The 20151-nt window shown below is 46.6% G+C and overlaps 1 long non-coding RNA gene across 3 annotated transcripts in view; it reads left to right on the top strand.

Annotated features, from left to right (window-relative positions):
* Positions 1-20151, top strand: part of LOC111560903 — a 156855-nt gene that overhangs the window by 46342 nt on the left and 90362 nt on the right. For all 3 annotated transcript variants that reach the window (XR_006599824.1, XR_006599825.1, XR_002743198.2), the window contains exon 3: positions 20009-20132. This is a non-coding gene — a long non-coding RNA (uncharacterized LOC111560903). The remainder of the gene's footprint in view (positions 1-20008; positions 20133-20151) is intronic.

Here is a 20151-nt window from a genome sequence, read left to right as displayed (position 1 = left end):
CCAAAGATCTAGGGCCCTAATCCCTGGAACCTGTGAATATATTTGGGAAAAGGGCCTTTGGAGGTGTGGTTACATTAAGGCTCTTGTGTGATGGGGTGATTATCCTGGAGTATCCAGGCGGGTCCTAAATGTCATCACATGTGTCTTACGAAGAGGGGGATGGGAGATTCAATGTGGACAGAAGAGGGGACAATGAGAGCACAGAGGCAGACTAGAGTGATGTGACCACCAGCCCATGGATGCTGGCAGCCACCAGAAACTAGAAGAACCAGGAACAGGGTCTCCCATGAACCTCAGTGAGGAGCTCTGCCCTGTGGACACCTTTATCCTGGCCCCAGGATACTGACATCAGACTTCTGGCCTCCATAACTGCTAGAGAATACATTTCTGTTATTTTAAGCCATCAAGTTTGTGGTACTTTCTCATAACAGCCGCAGGAAACTGATACCCACCCCCCCCCCAAATATGTGGATTTTTGCGGGTTCACATGCTGGGAAGCTGTGAATGGAGCTGACATCAGAGATGCTCAAGAAATATGGTTCCACAGTGCCTGTCCTGCCTTCTTCCCTGCATCCCCTGCCTCTGCTTCTCTTTTCTACCCTAGATAAGCTTTGTCTATGAGATGAAAAGTGAGGCAATATCTTTAAGGCAGGGTGGTGGTGGTCAGGATGAGGGTGGGGAGAGGATATATCTAGGTTTATATCAGTCTTACATCCCCAGGAGTGAGTACTTTTCTTTTCTCCCTAAGTCCACATTACATTCAGAGAAAGATTCTGATTGGTCTTCTTGGGCTAGGGTGCCCAACCTTTGGGCCAGTTGTGGAGGCCGGGGGTGGGGCTCTGTACTGTGATTGGCAGCCTCACCAGAGTCCCATAGAATCGGGGAAGGATAGGGGCACCTGGGTGGCTCAGTGGGTTAAGCATTTGACTTCTGCTTAGGTCATAATCTCAAGGTTTGTGAGTTTGAGCCGTGCGTTGTGCTCTGTGCTGACAACTCAGAGCCTGGAGCCTGCTTCGGATTCTGTGTCTCCTTTTCTCTCTTCCCCTCCCCTGTTCCCTCTCTCTCTTCTCTCTCCAAAATCAACATTAAAAAAAAAAAAGAAGAAGAATGTAGGAAGGATAATGCATCAAAGGAAAAACCAGGAGATGGGTATAAGGTGCTATCCTCAGAAAGATGATGAAAGGGATGTTGGGCAAAGCAGAAAACAGAAATCCAGATAAATATATATTTGCTCTGTGAATGGAAGACTATAGTCTTTCTCAGATTTCATGAGTTTTCTCAGAGTCCCTCTGTGAATTTTCAAATCATACCCAGGATCATAGACTTAGAATTTGAAGCAATAGCCAAAGTCATCTGGACCACTCTCATTTTACTAGGAAACTGAGGTCCAGAGCAGGAAACTAACTTTCCCAAGGTCACACAGCTAGTAGGCTGCAGAGTTGGGGCAGGACCTAGTTCTGATCTGTGGCCCGGTGTACTTTTTGGCTTCTCTGTCTCTGCCAGCAGTTAGCACACTAGTTACCATCCAGCACCTGCTACCTTGAATTTGGTCCTGGGACCTTGCTCTCTTTCCCCATCTCTCCGTCTCCCCATCTAGGAAGGTAGCCATGGGAAGGAGGCACTCAGGCTGGACGTTTCAGCCCCAACTCTGCCACTCCTATTACATGACTTTTGGACCCAGCCTCTTTACTTATAGAATAAGGATAAGAATTCTTACTGGAAAGCACAGCTGTGCAGAGAAAGCGGGATATCTGAAATCACCAGCACCGTGAACACAATACTGTCCCACACGTGTTTGCTGAGTGTGCAGCTGCCGGTGACGACTCCTCTCAGTTTCCTAAGATCCATATCTCCAGGACCTCAACTCATTCAAATGAATTTTCTTTGCTTCCAACCTGGATTCAAGCTGTCTGCAGCTTTGTCCTTCCTTTCTCCATGTGTTAACTAGACTTTTCTGCACCTTATCATTTTTTTTATATTGATCAAGATCAAACCAGCTCAAAATGTTATTTAGTATTTTTTCTATCATCTGCTACTCATTCCTCTCTGTTCCCGTCTAATAAAGGAGAAACATTTCCCTTTATTCTTTTTTGTTTTTTGCAGTATCTTTGAAGACTGTTTTTCTGTGCCTTTATGTACTCAGTTCATAAATTACATTTCAGTTTTTGCTTTGGTCTCCTGGCTTTTGTCTCCCTAAGCCTTCACTCTTGTACCTTTTTCTTTTCTTCTGAAAAAGCAGGTTACACTTTTAAAAAAATAATTCTTTCTGGTGTAATGCATTGCTTACAACAATGCACGGCTCATGGAAAACAACCGTTAATTGGTGGTGATGACAGTTACTTTAAGGGTTTTTGGTTCCCTCAAATTCACTCACTCAGCCTCAGATTTACATCACAGTTTTGTTGGCCCGATTTAGGGAAGGAATGTATTGTCATCTGAGATTTTAGTTCCAAGCTATGTGAAGTAGCTCTTTGGAAAGAATATTGAGAAGCCCCCACCTCTTGGAGAAGGCTGGGGAATCGGTTTGGGCAGATACAGACATGAGGCACCCAGGAGTGCAGAGATGGCACCCCAGACGAGCCTGATGATGACACAGCTGTCACCACTTCTGTTAAACACCCAACACCCTGTTTGCCTGGTCTCACCATCAGACATGGTCATGGGGCTGCAGGCGTAGTCACCTGGTGTCCCTAGAAACTGGGTGTTGTCACCAGGTTCAAATCTCAATGGTTCCCACTTCTCTGCATCTTCAGGGGTCCCCACGTTAGGTCACATATCCTTGTCCCACTTTCCAAGCCCTGTTTACCCCAAGGACAGCTATCATTTATAGCAGAAGCTCCGATATTCAGTAGTAAGTGGTATATTGTGTGCTACCTGAGTGTGTGTATGTGTTGGGTGGGGAGCAGCACACATGTATGTCAGTCATCCCAGAGGACCAGTTATTTATTTATTGGTTTGTTTTATTATTTTTAATTTTTTTAGTGTTTACTTATTTTTTTGAGAGACAGAGAGAGACAGGACATGAGCAAGGGAGGGACAGAGAGAGAGGGAGACAGAATCCGAAGCAGGCTCCTGGCTCGGAGCTGTCAGCACAGAGCCCGACATGGGGCTCGAACCCACAAACCGTGAGATCGTGACCTGAGCCGGAGTTGGGTGCTTAACTGACTGAGCCACCCAGGCGCCCCCATAGCATTCAGCCCTTTAGACAGTGGCCCACGCGAAGCTCCTTTCATTCATATGCATGATCTGTCTGTTGGGGTTGCCGGAGCCCTCTCTGGGCATCCATAAAATGTAGGAGAGCAGAAAGTTCTGAGACAGTGCCTCCAGAGAATCAAGCCCTGTAAGAAACTCTTATTGCCTCTTTCAGCGGGACTTGGGTTTTCTTTGCTTTTTCAAAGTCTCCAGTGATTCAATTGCTGCTGTAGACCGTGTAGAAAGTATTGCTCACTGGTGTGAGGTTGAGGATGTTGACGAGGAGGGTAACAGCTTCTCCTGCGATGTGCCTGCATCCAGCGTCAGGCTCTGTGATGGAGGCTTTAAACGCTTCATTTGTAGTCGTTAGAACAAGCCTACCAAGAATTACTGCCATTTTACAGATGAGAAAACTGAGGATCCGGGGGGCTAATTACTTGCCAAGAGTCCCACACTTGGGTGGTCTCCAGACTTTTATGGCCGCAAACCCGAGCAGTAAGAAGGTTTTGGAACACGCATGCACCTCCGTTTATGTTCGTTTATTTATCCATAAAGCATAAATTAGTCCCATGCTCATTAGTTAATATCTCTAGGCACAGAATATGCCTAGAGCAGTTTACTGTGAATAATAGTGGATGTAAATCCACATTTCATATAGTCTTCTTGATAATTTTTCATACTTTTTTTTTTTTTTTGGCCAATTGCTTGTCAGATGTGATTAGATCAACATTATTTTTACCTCATCATATGGTTGACAAAGAGCTTGTACCAGGATTGGGAGAAGTTTCAGCTGTCATTTTTCATGTCAGCTTGTGGTTTAAGCTACAATTTCTAATTGTGCTCTTGTGAGAGTAATTCAGTTCAACCCCAGCGATATTACCTGTGAGTTCACTGCATGAGGCAAAGGTAAGCTGTGGTGGACAATAGGCAGAGAGCTAACCTCCCACTGCTGACTTTCCTCCCTCACCCCTCACAGTGCCCCTCCCCTCCCCGGACACACAGACCAGGGCAGGGGGAGGGCGCAAAACCTTTCATCACACAGTGGAAAGCTTAATTTCCTTCTTTTGTTGAGATTTTAGAAGTGCTTAGGTAAATAGTTCTAAAAGCTTCCAGAATCCCAGTGCTTCATCTTGTCCCCTCTCCTCTGAGCCCCATGAGGCAGAGGTTGGTTAAGCAGAGTGCTGAGATCTGAATGTGCTTCTCTGTCTGTCTGTCTCTCTCCAAAACCTGTGCTCTTTCCATGGGAGACCACCTCGGTGCCAGTTTCGCTCTTCCCTTGATTTTAGGACATAACTGGTTGGGATCAGTAGTCAAGACCCATCTTAACTGTTTGTCTTTCCTTCTCTTCCCTTCCGTATTTTGTGTCCTGCCCAGACAAGACCGATGGCCTTGAATTTGTGAGCAAAGCCCTTCTGTGGGCCAACGAATGAGAAGCTTATAGGTCTTTTTTTCTAGAAAGTGTCTGTATCTTGCTTGACTTCATCCCAACCTACTTCCCTGATTCTGAGGAGCTCAGTGTTTGTGGAATAAATGAAGGAACGAAGGAGGGAAGAAATGAATGAGTGTTTGGGGGATGCCCAAGATGGTTGGAAGAAAGGCAAGTTGAGAAATGATGGGGTGACAGGACTTGGGTACAGAAAAGGGGGTCTCAGAAGTCCTCGGGCGCCCACCTTTGAGAATTAAATGACATCTAACCTTGGTCAGCGTTTGGAAGGACACTTTTTGTTCAAAAAAGAAAAACGTTACCGTACACTGTGATAAGACCATTTCCTTTCTCACAGCGTCTCCTTTGATGTCAGGTCTGAAATATGAAGTCATTAGGGGATATTAAAACAGTGCTGACAAACTAATTAACAAAAGACATTACGCCGGATGGGCTCAATTTATCCTTTTTAATGGTTCTTATAAATGGGTGCCGCCAATTAAAATTAATAAAGATTTACCAGCGATTGCCCGGTGTACATTGCTAAGAAGCGCTGCTGAAGGTCGGCTTAAAGTCAGCTTTGGCGAATCTGTAAGTTTCAGCTCTGGAGCGGCGCGTCCCACGGAGCCCCTGGTTTTTGTCCTCCCCTCTCCTCCAGCTGCCTCTCCTCCAGCTCCTTTCAGTGGCCATTCTGCCTTCTGCTGGGAGCGCGCGGTGGGTCTCCCCTGCCCCACTGGCAGCTCCAACCCATCCTGGGCTGCCTGAGATGCCCCCAAATCAAACACACAAAGAGAAGGACAATGTGCTCTGCCCAGTCCTACGCTAGCTGCTCTGATTTGTCACCATTTGCATCGTGGCACTTTGGCTGTCACTTCCGGAAAGAGCCTTCGGGTTTGTTTCGCAGAGCCGGTGTCTTGAGATCCACCCAGCCTGGACCGCTCTGAAGCCTTCTTGGTGTCCTCGGATTCCTGGGACAGTGCAGTATGGGTGCACTGATGCCCGCAGAGGTGACCCCAAACTCGAGTGTGCTTTCAGTGGGCGGGGGTCCGGCAAGGGTGGGCATGGTCACTAGGCAGAGAACCCTGTGGTCACTCTTACTATTTTTTAAATCAAGTACAGGTTCCTTGTGTTATGCATAAGACAGCCCCTAATTGCTCTCTCTCTCTCTCTTAAAGCAAGGGATACCTGCGATGTCCATGCAGATTATACCCCTCTTCTGAAACCCTTCCAGTCACTTCTCTAGCTCGAGGCTGAGAAGCTGCTCTGCTAGAACTCTTTTTACCCTGAGACCCCAGCCTCTTCTGTCCCACAAGCTCCACTCATCAGCAACCGCCCCCCTCGCCCTGGAATGGATCCCCTTTATAATGTGGCATTGAAGGATAGGCGCCAGCTAGCTCCTGGAGATCTTCCTTGGCTGGGAGGGCAGGAGGGGGGCTGACTTTTCATCCCCCGACCCCCAGGGCTGGATATGGTGGTAGTAGCAACGGCTGGGGATAAGACAGAAGGGGAGGCTGCAGAGAAGAGGCAAAGTCTTGGAGGCAGTTTTCCCGGCATCTTGCACTGAAATGCATGGAGAACATACAGACATCAGACCTCTGTTAAAGCTCCAAGGAGCCTGTGTCGGAGAGCGAGAGATGGTAAGGGGGTTCTGTTAGGACATAGGCCAGCAGGTTGGAGTCACAGGAGCCTGAGGTGTCGTTCCCCATCCTACCAGGATGTGATTCGAAGGATGTCAAATGGCCCCTTCTCCCTACGGGCTGGTCATCATCCCTGTTGGCGTGAAGTTTCTAGGTGGAAGTTGCTGAGGGTTGCATGCCAGGTGCTGATTCTGGCGTCAGAAGGTTGCAGATACTGCTGCTTCCCTGGCTCCTTTGCTGACCTCCAGGAACTCAGATGAATTTATCAGACGGACCATGTGACACCTGGTCCTATCAGGTGACACCTATCCTGGTATCTTGAAGAAAAGGACAGGCATATTAACAGGGTGCAAGCTGGGCAGGAGGGAGCATGAGACTCCCAGGCTTGAGAGAACAAAAGAACTAAAACCCAAGTTTTCTACTTCACAATTTACCCAGTGCCTTCTTCTTCCTCGTGTGCCCTTATTGTGGCCTTCTGTGTATGGTTTCCCCCAAGAGTGGGGTCAAGAACCACTGGGCAGGTACTTGGATGCAGCTTCTTGAGTGAGATCTAATTTCCCTGCTACAGTCCCCAGCAGGGCTGTGTCACATACTCCTGTTGTCAATGATGCTTTTAGACTCTCTCTCACCTCATGGGTCTCCTGAGAGAATGCCACGTGTAGGATCATCCAAGGAAGAATATTGCCTTAGAGTTAGCCAGACCAGAGATCTACTACGCCTGGCCGTGTGAGGTTGGAGGTGGCCACATAAAGGCCCAGCACATGATTATATGTCATTCATATTGGTTCCCTTCTTGTAGCTTTTTCTTAGATCCCTGCAACTTCCATCTACTGAAAATATGGAGGTAGTATTGCCCCAGTAACTGTGCCCATGTGGCTGGAGGGAGGTGTCTTTCTTATCAACTGTCTTTGTTAAAAGAATCCAAGGAAGACCGTAAGCCTTTAGTCTCTTCCAAAAGGAGAGAACTGGGAAGACTTGGACTTACTTAAAAAAATCAGAGAAATAATAGCACAGTGGGATCTGTTTGTTCTAGGTCATTTGAGTCATAAAAGCCAGAGCTGGACAGGCTCTTTCAAGCAAGGGTTGGACTCAGGGGTGAAGAGAGACAACTCCCACAGAAGGCGGGTCCCTTCTCACCTTGGAGGGTCAGTGGGGGAAGTTGGCCCTGCCTGCCTTGTCTATTCTCCACTTCCCGCTTCCCACCTAATCCTCAACTCCATGTGGAAAAGAGCCTCCCGTGAAGGCCATGGGAAAGCCTTCCACAGGCAATGAATTCACGGGGAAATGTGACCTCCAGAGAACCCGATTCCCTGGGAGGCATTAGCCACACTCTTAATCGTGCATTTTATTGTTTCCTTTCTAGCATCGCACAGCAAGTCACTTGTGTGACAGTACATTAGAGGCGACAGAGCAAGTTAGAATAAATAGACTCTGTCCGCTCACAGAGCCTCCTCTATCAGAAACCAGGACGCAAATGCCTTCTGAAGGCCAGAGGGGTAAAGAGTCCACGAAACAGACTTGAAGAAACGATTCCAAGAGTTTCCAGGAGCGCCTTCAGCGGGACCAGTCTTAAACAGCAAGATGTGGATGCGTAGGAGTTGAACATTCCAACGCTTCCAATTGCAATCTCATGACATTTAAGGGACCAGTTTAATTTTAGCTGTGATCCTCCCCCCTCCCAAGCTATGGCAAAAGCGATTTTAGTGTTTAATGTGAGATCGCCCTCTTCAGGAAGGGGCAATGGGGAGCAGTTAAGGGGCCCCCCCCCAGACTTAGAATCAAAAGATGCCCTTGAGATCTGTAGCTCCTCCACTGTCAGGGTGATCTGGGATAAGTGGCTTTACTTTGCTGCTTTCTCATCCCCTCAGCAACCTGTCAACTGGGAATCGTAACCCCCACCTGCGTCACCAGAGGCAACACACTGTTGCGAGTCTCAGACGGGACCTATGTCCCTGAAAGCGAGGTGTGTGCAAATGTGCGACGTTACTCGATCGTCCTTAAGGATTTCAGATCAGGAGGGAAAAGGCAATGCGGGCTGGCTGGCAATTGTGTTCTTATCTGGGGAAATGAGCTAGCGCTCATTACACTTGAGTCGTCAGCAATCTTGTGGGTTGGGTGTTTGTGTCCTCTTTCTACAAATGAGAAACTCAAGGCTCAGCAAAGGTGTGAATTCCATGTGATTATATAACCAGGGAGTACCAGAGCTTAGACTTGAACACATATATTCTAATTCCAGAGCTCATACCCTTTCCACCCTCCTAAGCGGGCATTGATCAGTGTCCCAGAATCATCGGGCTAGCACTCCAGAGCTCAACTCCTTCCCAGGAACGGTGGTAAGGAGACAGCAGAGGCAAACTAGAACAGGGCCCCGGCTTCTATTACCTGTCCACAGCCTTAGGGACACAGGTGAGGGAAGCCGTCATTCATTTTGTCTGACCATCCACCCATCCATTTATTTCATCATCTACCCACCTCCCTGTGTCCATCCATCCTTCCAGGAGACCTTAGTGTGGTAGAGAAAGAACAGAGTTTGGAGTCAGAAGTGGGTTTCTGTTCCTAAGGCAGAATGCCTCTTCCCCGTACCAGAAACATCTGTTCAATATGTGCATTCTGAGACCTACTGAATTTGGTTCTAGGTGCTGGAGCTCAGTAATCTGCAGAGTTAACAAGCTCTCTGGGTGACACTGATGCACATGGGAGTTTGAGGATTGTGGCTCTAAAGGAGTATCGTAACTTCCTTAAGGAATAGAAAATCAAACGTTAGTCTGGTTTGAAGGCGAGATTGTCCCTGACTCCCTGTGATGGGGGCGGGGCGGGGCAGGGAGGGATTCCATGCTGCACTCTCTAGTTTCATCCCTTTTCTCCCCAGTCATACCCTTTTCCCTCAGCAAAGAAACAATCCTCCCTGATTTGGTGACACTCAGACTTGATCCTGCTCTAGGGTACTTTTGTCTCCCTCACTCCACTGAAAGCCAACACATTCTGGAATCCTAGATCAAGGAAGAGCCTTGGAGATTCAAAGCTACCTCTTTTTTTTTAAAGTTTATTTATTTATTTTGAAAGAGAGAGAGAGAGCACATGCATGTGCAGGGGAGGGGGAGAGGGAGAGAGAGAATCCGAAGCAGGCTCCATACTGTCAGTGTGGATCCCAATGTAGGGCTCGATCTCACAAACTGTGAAGTCATGACCTGAGCCGAAATCAAGAGTCAGACGATTAATTGACTGAGCCACCCAGGCACCCCAAACCTGGCTCTTCTGACAGCAGAGTCTCTGCTCTTTCTGCTACACAAAGCTCCCTTGCATACAGTTGGAGATTAATAAGTGCTTGAATAATGAATCAATGGCTGGTTATTTCCCTTGAGCTATTGTAGGTCCAAAATTTTTGCCTAGCTCAGGCTCCTCATGCTCACTGGGAAACCAGACATCTATCATGGACATTGTAATAATTCTCACTGGTTATAACAGTAACTAATGCCATTAGCATCATCTACTGAGCACCTGTGAGCCAGGTGCTATATTAGATACTTTACGTACCTCATCTCACAGAGGTCTGAAAAAGTCTGTGTGAGTATCTCCATTGTGCAGATGCAGAAATTGAGGCTCAGAAAAGCTGAGCTGACTTGTTCAAAATCACAGCTAAGAGGGGGAAGAGCCAGGATTTAAAGCCCTGTTCGTCTCTGAAGCCATGTTCTTTGCACTATTCCAGGGTGGCCCTCTTTATGGCTTAATAAGTGTTAGTCTGGCAGGTCTCCTAGAAATCACGCGGGCGGCTAGGACTCCCTTCACACAGGGGCTCTCGGGTCTTAGGTAGTCACAGAGGAGCGCTGGGGAAAAGCGACAGGGACCTTGTCCAAGCAGGAGCAGCTCTGGGGGCGGCCACCATCATTTCAGTGTGAGTGGGCTCGTGTTGGGATGTACTCTCCTACCCTCCCAGTAAAAAGGGAATAGACTGGAGCCCTCTTGGCTCCTCCACAAAAGCAATTCCATACACATGCTCCAGTAATCCTCCTAACAGATGGAGAGGGGCGTTATACTTGCTCTTAGGGGTTCAGGTGAAGATGCTTCTCAAAACTTTACAATGTAAACGAATCACCTGGGCAACTGGTTAAAGTGCAGGCTCTGATTCACTGCATCTTCGTGGGGGTGGGGCTGGGATTCTGCATTTCTGATGGGCTCTCTCTGGTGCTCATGCTGCTTGCTGGCCCACGGCCCACCCTTTGAACAGTGAACCTCTTCTAGACCGAGATGCCCTGATGTGGTCACACTCCTGCAGGGCCCTCCAGGCCTCTCCCTTTATCCTGTGTGGGTGCTACTTCCTGAGTACGATGTGGATGAAAGCCGAGTGGACAAGACGTATGAAAGGTAAAGAGGATTGCATCTTGTTGGTTTTTTTTTGTTTTTTTTTTAATTTTTTAATGTTTATTTATTTTGGGGAGAGAGAGAGACAGAGTGTGAACGGGGTGGGGCAGAGAGAGAGGGAGACACAGAATCTGAAGCAGGTTCCAGGCTCTGAGCTGTCAGCACAGAGCCCGATGTGGGGCTCAAACTCACCAACCACGAGATCATGACCTGAGCCAAAGTTGGACACTCAAGCGACTGAGCCACCTAGGCGCCCTTTGCTTCTTGTTTTGATGTCAGTTTCTCCTCCGCCACACCACCTTTCACGTTCCTTTCAGGGACACTGGAGAAAAGAAAAGAAATAAAAATGAGAAAAGCACCTGCAAAGTGTCCAGCTCAGCACAAGCCAGGCAGGGCTGTGGCGCCCACCCTCTTGTGGGTTTTCTAGTAGGGAAGCATGGGTACTTGGGAAAGTAGAAAGGAGGTTTCATCTCTTCCCCAGGACGTCTTGTAGATAAACTTGAATTTGGTTAGCTTTTACTGAGAACCTGCTATAATAGCAACAACAGTTGGGAGGTAGTGAGGGTTTCCTATGGTCCTGGTGCTGTTTCAAACACTTTAGTCTATTAATTCATTTAATCTTCCCAACAACGCTTAGATGTATGTGGTATTTTTATTTCTTTTTACCCATGAGGAGGCCTAGAGTGTTGAAGTTAGTGGCCTAAAGTCACACAGGTAGTAAGTGGCAGGGCACGGATTCAGATCCAGGCCCCCTGACTCCAGGGTCTGAACCCCTTGGCTGTGTAACTTCCCCCCTGGGCTGGACTGGGAGTATTCAAAGGAGCATGTGACCTGGAATAGGAAAGCAGGTGATTTGATTGGCTTCATGGGATTGGTGCTTTATAAGCAACACCCCCCTTCATCCTCACAACAACCCTTTAAGGGTACAAGGTGTCCCCCCGTTTTAGAGTTAAAAAGAAGGAAGAGAGATCTGGTAGCCTTTCCCACAGTTAGCAAGTGACCGAGCCAAGGCTCGAACTCTGGAGCGTCTGACTCCACAGCCCACGCTCCTCCCCAAGCCCCTGGAGGACTTTATGGTACCAGCTGGACACGCCCAGCAGTGTGACGTTCTGATGGGGGTGGGACCTCCATGGGGTCTCAGGGCACACCTCCCTTCCACAGCCCCTTGCCTTCCACGAGCCAGATGTGTGCACCTCATAGGGGAGGGATTATGTGGTCTTCCCTGTACCTGATGAGGGGCCCAGATGTTTACCCCAGGACTCAGGTTTCTGGAGAGGCAGGCGACAGCAGATGCACCCTCACGTTCTCCATCCCCCTGTTAGGAAGCACGAGTGTGAACGTGCTCTCCAGTGCTGTGTGTGCGTCCCCTGGTTATCATTTGTAGTGAGCAGTGTCAACATCTGTGTGGTCAGTGGCTGTGGGACCCTGCTCCTGCCATGTGAGCCATCCCCTGTGAGGATGGGGCCCGAGTGCACCTCTGATTTTTACCCCCTATAACTTGTTCCTTCCTTCTGCAAGAGAAGAAATGGAGACTGTTAATTAAGGTTGTTGCTCATCCATGACAAAGCAAGCCTACGGAAGACAGGGCCATTGTATCCCACGGGCAGGGGTAATGTTCAAAGGCTTCACATCTGGAGGGCATGGGCATTGTCCAATGGAGTGGGCAGGAGAAGCAAACAGTACTCAGCCATACTGGAATGCACCAGCTGAGTATCTGCCCTGTCTTTGGGTTCCGAGTTTGCAAAGTCCTGTGACAATGCCTGAGGCTTAACAACAATGACGAAAAAGCCAAATATTAAAGTTAATAATGTTTTAACTAAATACAGTAAAACCTCGGATTGCGAGTACCTTGTTCTGTGAGTGTTCTGCAAGACGAACAAACATTTCTAATAAATTGCAGCTTGATAAAGGAGCGATGTCTTGTAATATGAGTAGTACAGGATGCCGAATGTCACGTGATCACAACCGCGTCAGTGGTTCTTGAAATTTGCTTTGACAGACAAATTCTTTGGATGGCAAGTATGTTTCCAGAACGAATTATGCTCGCAAACCAAGGTTTTACTGTATCTGTAAATCCTAACATGTTAGCAGCTAATTTCAAATCAACACTCAAATAGGGATAAATTCTATTTAATGTAGGCTGTAGGGTTAGATAAGCAGTGCGATGGGGTCTCCAGAAGTGAGAGGACCTGGGGTTTGTGGAGATCCTAAAATCCCCATGGGGGAAGAAGGGATGGTGACAGTTAATGATGGCTCTCAAGTCAAATCTCTCCTTTCAGATCCTGTTCTGCTCCTTGTTTTTCTCTCACATCCTTCCCTTTAGTCATCAATAGAGTAAAAATCCCCACTTTCTGAAGGAGGAGTGAGGATAGGATGTCCATGAGCGTAGCAAGAGGGGCACTGGTCTTTGCCAGGAGAGATCTGCATTCCTTCCTTGGGTCAACTGTTTTCTCATTAATGCTGCATGTGTTTACTGAGCCCCAGGCTTTGTGCCAGACCCTGGTGATATTACCAAGCAGCTGTGTAGCCTGGCAAGTCACTTGACCCATCTGAATCTCAGTTCCTCCATCTTTAAGATAAGGGGTTAGACTCGATTTCATTTCTGGGTCCTTTTAGCTGTTGTTGCCTGGAACTAGAATATATCTGGGGAGCAATGGTGGAAACCACCACGTGGTCCTCATGTTTCCTTGGGCACGTGGGAGCATCCCTCTTTGTGTGGCCAGCTGAGGCCAGGTCCTTAGGAGCTGCAGACCCCAGACCCTGGGCCTGGAGATCTCTGCGCGAGGCTGGCAGACCAGCAGGAAGTGCAAAAACTCACCCTGGGGCATTCTCATGCTGAGGGCTCCCTGACCACATCTGAAGGCTCTGTGCTCTGTCTCTGCTAAGGGGCTGTCACATCTTCCTAGCACCTGACTAGGAGCCTTTTTCCTTAGGCAGGTTTCTCCCTGGTCCCAAGCCTCTTTTCAGCCCCGAGTGGTTGCCAGGGAAGAGAAGGCAGAGAGGTATATCATGGGGAGTGCTCCCTAGCACTGCCACCTTGACTGCATCAGGAAGTAGCCAGTGGGGAGTTGGATCTAAAGCACACACTTGTAATTTGTAAATCCAGGGTTTCCTAAGGTTTATGAAATAAGTGAAATTAATTTTAATATTGTACTTTATTTAATTCAATATAGCCAAATATTGTCATTTCAACTTGTAATCACAGAATGATTCTTAATGAGATAGTTTACATTCTCTTTCTCATACTAAGTCTTTGAAGATCAGTGTGTATTTTATACTTACAGCATATCTCAGTTGTGACTGGCCTCATTTCAAGGGGTCCACATGTGGTTTGTGGTTATATACCATCTTGGATGGAACAGCTCTAGAGCTTTAGGGAGGTTGTGAACCTTGTGGTTGTAAAGGTCTGTTTCAGAGCACATTTTTTAATGAGGGGTGTGTAGCTTTATCAGATTCTCAGAAGCATTAGTGAGCCCCAAAAGATTGGGAAAAAAATTTCAGATTTCTCTGAGATGCACCCTGTGATACCCAAACTTAGCACTGCAGTGCTGGGTAGGGTACCTTGCCCAGAGACTTTCAAAACTCTGGCTGGCTCTGATTCTGGATAGATAGTTTATCTCAGTTTATGTGGGTCAGAAAGTGTGTTATAGGATGGAGGAAGGGACAACCCAGGACTGCTGAAAGGCAAAGAAAAACCATCATAGGAGAGAGGGACTGTCCTAGCTACTTGCCGACTAGTATCATTCCTAGGATCTGTTTTTCTGGATGAAATTCCAGATCACCAAGGAAATAGAAATACGGTTGGATTTTCCAAATCCCAAGACAGATGTAAAGAAAATAAAGCAGTAGGTTCAGAATTGTATGAGATATGGTTTTTTTTAGCAGTGGAGTTAAAAAAATTGTTTTTAATGTTTATTTATTTTTGAGAGAGAAAGAGAGAGAGCGTGAGCAAAAGAGGGACAGGGGTAGAGAGAGAGGGAGACACAGAATCTGAAACAGGCTCCAGGCTCAGAGCTGTCAGCACAGAGCCCAATGTGGGGCTTGAACTCAGGAACCGCAAGATCATGACCTGAGCTGAAGTCGGATGCTTAACCAACTGAGCCACCCAGGCGCCCTACAGATGTGCTATAAATGTCACTCTGCTCTCTTTCTCTCAGAGTCCTTCCTTCCAAACAAAGATATTAGCTTTTGAATCACATGAGATGCTCTGAAAATAAAGTCACTTCTGAGTGGCCTTGACCCTTTCCTCAGCCCTCCATTTATTCCTGGAACAAGTCCAATCAGAGGGTTCATCCTGTACACCAAGGATTCTCCACCTGGTGACCATGAATGGGCTTTACAGAATACATACTTGTGAGAATATTTCTGGGGAGAGCATTCTAAGTTTTAATCAAATTGTCAAAGAGATCGATGACCCTCTGTAAGGGTCAGACCACTAGTCCACACCCTGCAATCAGTGGAGATTAGAGCTAAGAGTCTGGGTCTCCCTTGGGTTCTGGAATATCTTATGGAATTCTCCCCTTGAGGACGCTCACCAACCCCCGCCCTCCTCCCCCGAGAGGTGGGTAGAGAAGCCATAGGGTTTCTGTGTGCTCAGAACCTAGGCTGGGCTCAAGTGAATGGCCTGCAGAGTCAGTTCCAAATCCCCCACTGGAGTTCCCTGGGCCATTGGTTTTGTGTGATGGCTAAATCATGATGTAATTCTATTCTAGTGGCTCTATGGCCCACTGTCTTCTACTGTGTTCAGCTTTGGGGGATCCTGGGTGCTTGATGTGAGCTCCTGTCCAAGGCCAAAGAGTGAGGATACCGGAGTTTTTATATTGACCCTCCATGCTGGATGTAGAGAATGTGAGTTAAATAGGGCCTCTGAGTTCATCTAGCCCCATTCCTTCATGTGACGCATGGGGAAGCTGAGGCTGGAGTGGTAAAGTGACTTACTCAAGGACACGCAAACTGATGACTGAGCAATTAGGACCAGAGTGCAGCTCTTTCCACCACCCAATACTGCCACCCCTCCTCTCAGTACCCACAACCTAACTGGTGCCCTGTCTCGTCAGATGACTTAGGTAGAATCATGACTGCTTAACAACACTGAAGTGTGACAGACCTGTGTTCAAACTTCAGCTTGGTCATTTACTGGTTGTGAGACCCTAGACAAACCATTTCAACTCCAAGCCCCAGTTTCCCAATCTGTAAACTGGGGATAATCAGACCTATATCCTGGGCTTACTGTAAGGACTGGATTAGAAATGTGTTACAGCTTTTGGCATAGGGCCTAAGGCATACTAAGTCCTAAGTAGATGGTAATATGATTGAGGCTTCCCCTCCTCCCCTTCCTTCAAAATTCCCTAACACATCGGTCCTCTTGACCTGTCAAAACATACTTGTCCTGGAATCTACAGAGGCAAGACCTTGCTAGGTGACTGACTAGCTGATTAGCACTCAGGGCCTATGGGCTTGCTTATTGTGCTGTATCTTTCACCAGAGTGTGGGTTTGAGGAGCACTCACATCAGCCTTGTTTGCTAGTGTCCGCCCCAGAGTCTGGCATAGGGTAGATACCGAAAGAATGTTTGCCAATTGAACGCATATTTAAGTAGTGGCCTTCAGTGTCCTAGGAGGCTGAATAATGGCCCCCAAAGATGTCAAGTCCTAATCCCTAGAGCCTGTAGGTGTTGCCTACAGGCAATTGACATGATTAAGTTAAAGATCTTGAAATGGGGAGACTATCCTGAATTATCTAGTTGGCCCTAAAGGCACTCACTCAACTGTATCCTCACAAGAGGAGAAGAGGGAAAACTGACTATACAGAGGAAAAGGCTATGTGAAGACAGCAAAGAGAAATTTCAAGATGCTGTCCTTTAAGTGATGGCATGATGTGCCCACCAGCTAAGCGATGCTGGCAGCCGTCAGAATCTGGATTCTCTCATAGAGTCCCTGGAGAGAGCATGAGCCCACCAATGCCTTGATTTTGGACTTCTGGTCTCCAGAACTGTGAGAAAAATTAATTTCTGTTCTTTTAAGCCACCAAGTTTGTGATGATTTGTTACATCAGCCATAGGAAACTAATACAAATGGTTTTAGCCAAAGATGTTAGTGACGTGGGAATTTTAGGGATCAGAAAGTTACATTTTTTTTTAAAGGGTGGAACCAAGGAAGCTCAATATTCTCCAATTCTGTTTCCATTATTTCTCTGTAAATAGTGCTCTCCCTCTGTGAAGCCACTGACAAAGCCTGATGGTGTGGCCAAGAGAAGAATCCAGGAGGAATGGGTGGTGAATCCAGGAGGAATGGGTTGCATCTAAGGGAAGGGAAAGAACAGATGACTTGGTGGGGAGGAGGGAGCACAATATTTAAGAAAGCTGAGCTGTGTAGATTCATTCATTTATTCAACAGGTATTTATTGAGTGCCTCCTATGTGCCAGGTGCTGTTCTAGGCGCTGAGGGTGCAGCAGTGAATAATATGGAGGGGGGGAATCCCTGGTTACATGGAGCTTACATCCTAGTTGGAGGAGACATACACACACAAACAAAATGAATGCCCACCTCCAATGGTGATGCTCAGATGAGCAACCTGGACAGTGGCAGTGCTCCCTGTGACATCTACTTCTCACTCCAAAAGCTTTATTCACTGACAAGCTGTAAGCAGTTTTCCACCCATGGTCATCAGTCTCTCCAAGTGGCTCTGTTTTCCAAAACACTGCCTGCCCACCAGGGCTCTGAAGGCATCCTCCAGGACATAAACACCACTCTTCTCTCTTTTTCTCTCTTGCTTTGTCTTTCTTGCTTCTCTGTCTCTTACCCTGCCCCATGAAGAATTGCTATTTGTAAACTTGTTCCTAGGACCTGTGATGAAATTAGGGGAAATGGAGGCAAAGAAAACACAGCCTTAACTTTTAAAAGAATCCCTTCTAAGAGAACCTGGGTAGCTCAGTCAGTTAAGTGTCAGATCTTGATTTTGGCTCAGGTCATGATTTCATGGTTCATGGGTTTGAGCTCTGCACCAAGCCCCTGCTTGGGATTCTCCCTCTCCCTCCCTCTCTCTCTCTCTCTCTCTCTCTCTCTCTCTCTCTCTCTGCCCCTCTCACACACTCACACTCTCTCTCAAAATAAATAGGCAAACTTTTTAAAAAAATAAAAGAATCCCTCATAAATTGAGGGGCAGAAACAAGAAGACTTTTGGATTAAGGTAGCTCTTTCCCAACTGGCATTTCAGAGTTTGTGATACATTTGTTACATCAGAAGCCACTAGAAAAGGGGTCCAGAAAGAGGGGCTCTGGTTTTGTGTTTCAGATCAGTTTCTAGGAACTGATCTGAAAAATGTGAAGGAGAGAAGGTGCTCAATGTGAGAACCAAGATGAAGAAGTGATGGGAAGGCAGAGCCCATCCAGTTCATTGAGAATGAACTTTCTGGTTGTCATAGCAGTCCAATAATGGAGCAGGCTTCCCAGATAGGAGGAAAGACATATGTTCACCATCACTGGAAGAGTACAAACATGGCTGAATGACCACTTGGGGAATGTTGGAGAAGGCAGTCAAGTTTCTGAAGGGGTTGAACTAAATGACTTTAAGATCTCCTCCAGCCTCAAGACTCTATGATTTTACCAAACATCCCAGAGAACAAGAATATAATTTTTAAACTGAATGCAATATACTTGAAATTTTATGTGCCAAACAAGATAGCACAAAAATATAGTAAAAAATGGACAGAAACTGTAGAGGCAGGAGACTTTACCACATCTTTCTTTGTATGAAAGCAAATGAGAAAAAAAAAAAACCTAATTGAGGAACTCTCTATAAGTTCCTAAAGGCAAAAACAAAACAGAGTACACTTTGTGTTCATAATGTAGTAAACTGACAGATAAATAACATAATAAAACAATAAGCAGCATTATTTTTTGTGTGCCCAGTTGAGTCACATAACTATGCATAACTATGTCTCCCTGCTTTGGGATTCCAGAAGCCATATAGTACAATTTGACCCCACCTCCCTGGCTTTGACTGATTGATCGATGATTGGACACTTGAGCCAGATGGGCCAGAATTCCTTCCCTGGGAATTTGGAATCAAGACACAGAGAGAGGAATATCTTCTCTCAGATGGATGGATGTTCAGTACACAAAATTGAGAACCATCAGTGATCACCATCTGCCATATGAACTGAAGATAGAAGAAATATGTTGGGGAAGAGAGAGAGAGAGAGAGAGAGAGAGAGAGAGAGAGAGAGAGAGAGAATGAATGATATATATACATAGGAGGGAACAGAGATTAGATCCTGAGGGAAGCTCCTGATGACTTCCCAGTCACTGATATGTGACTGTGTAAGAGTCTCCCCTTCACTCTTGCCCTTGAAGTTCACAAAGCTCTTATATCCTTATATCCTTATCTCCTCTTTTACTTAAGTCAGATGGAGATATTTTCCTTATAATCAGAGAGTTCTAACTCATAAAAACAAACAAGCAAATGAACAAAAAGAACACACTTCAAACCACTTGAAAATTTCAACACTCTCTTCTAAACAACTCTTGCTTCAATAGTGAATAAATACTGAAGCTTTAGAATATTTACACAGTCATTACAATGAAAACCATACAAACAGCAAACTCAAGGCTATAGCTAAAGCTACACTAAGAGGAAAATTCATAGCTTCAACAACATACAGTACAAATAGCCTGGTTAAAATCCCTTTTCTACCATCCACTAGCTTCATAATCTTGTTCAAAGTTACCACTTCGTGCCTCAGTTTTCCACATCTGAAAATGGATGTAATAACAGTACTTATCTCATAAGGTCCTATTATGAGAATTAATTTATACAAGGAATATATTTAGAACAGTGCTTAGCACATAATATTATTAATCCTGGACATTTATTCAAATAATAATAATAATAAAACAATAAGTAATGTATAATGAAGCATGCATACTGAAGCCATCTTTAGGGATGGGCAGCACGGGGCAGCCTCAAGGGGATTTTAGCGTTCTCACGTTCCCCTATAGAATAAAGGCAGTGCAACCCCAGTACATGGCTGGCTTCTCCTGTCTTCACAGATAGAGCTGTTCCTGGCTTGGGCTGAGGGCAGGAAATGGAACCAGGTTGCCATCTGAACATCTCAGCACCAGTGTAGGAGAGATGAACACGAGGCTGTCTTGGTGTGGTGACTCTGTCCTCCCTTGACTGAGGGGTTCATGGGGCAGGAGAAGGGTTTCTGGGCTCCCGGTGATTTTTGATGCTGGAGGTCACAGAAGGGGGACCACTGGACCTGAAAATACACCCCCCTGACTCCCACTCACCACTGATATCCCAAATTCCATGATCAGAAAGCAGATCATTTATTGCTGACTTCTGGCTCAGCCAGCCTGCGTTCTTATCTTAATATCCACTTCCTTATCTTTGCAGGTGGGAGATGGAGTGACCACCAACAACATGCATTCCTAAGGTGGTCTGATGGAGTGTGGGGCTCCAGCGAGGAAGTGGAGCCCTGGGCAGGAGGCATCTCATCATGGAGACAGTCTGTTATCTGGTAAGAACAGGGTGCTGGA

The sequence above is a fragment of the Felis catus genome, chromosome B3, assembly GCF_018350175.1.
Source record: "Felis catus isolate Fca126 chromosome B3, F.catus_Fca126_mat1.0, whole genome shotgun sequence".
NCBI classification, from domain to species: domain Eukaryota; kingdom Metazoa; phylum Chordata; class Mammalia; order Carnivora; family Felidae; genus Felis; species Felis catus.
This window is presented reverse-complemented; position numbering and strand designations above follow the sequence as displayed.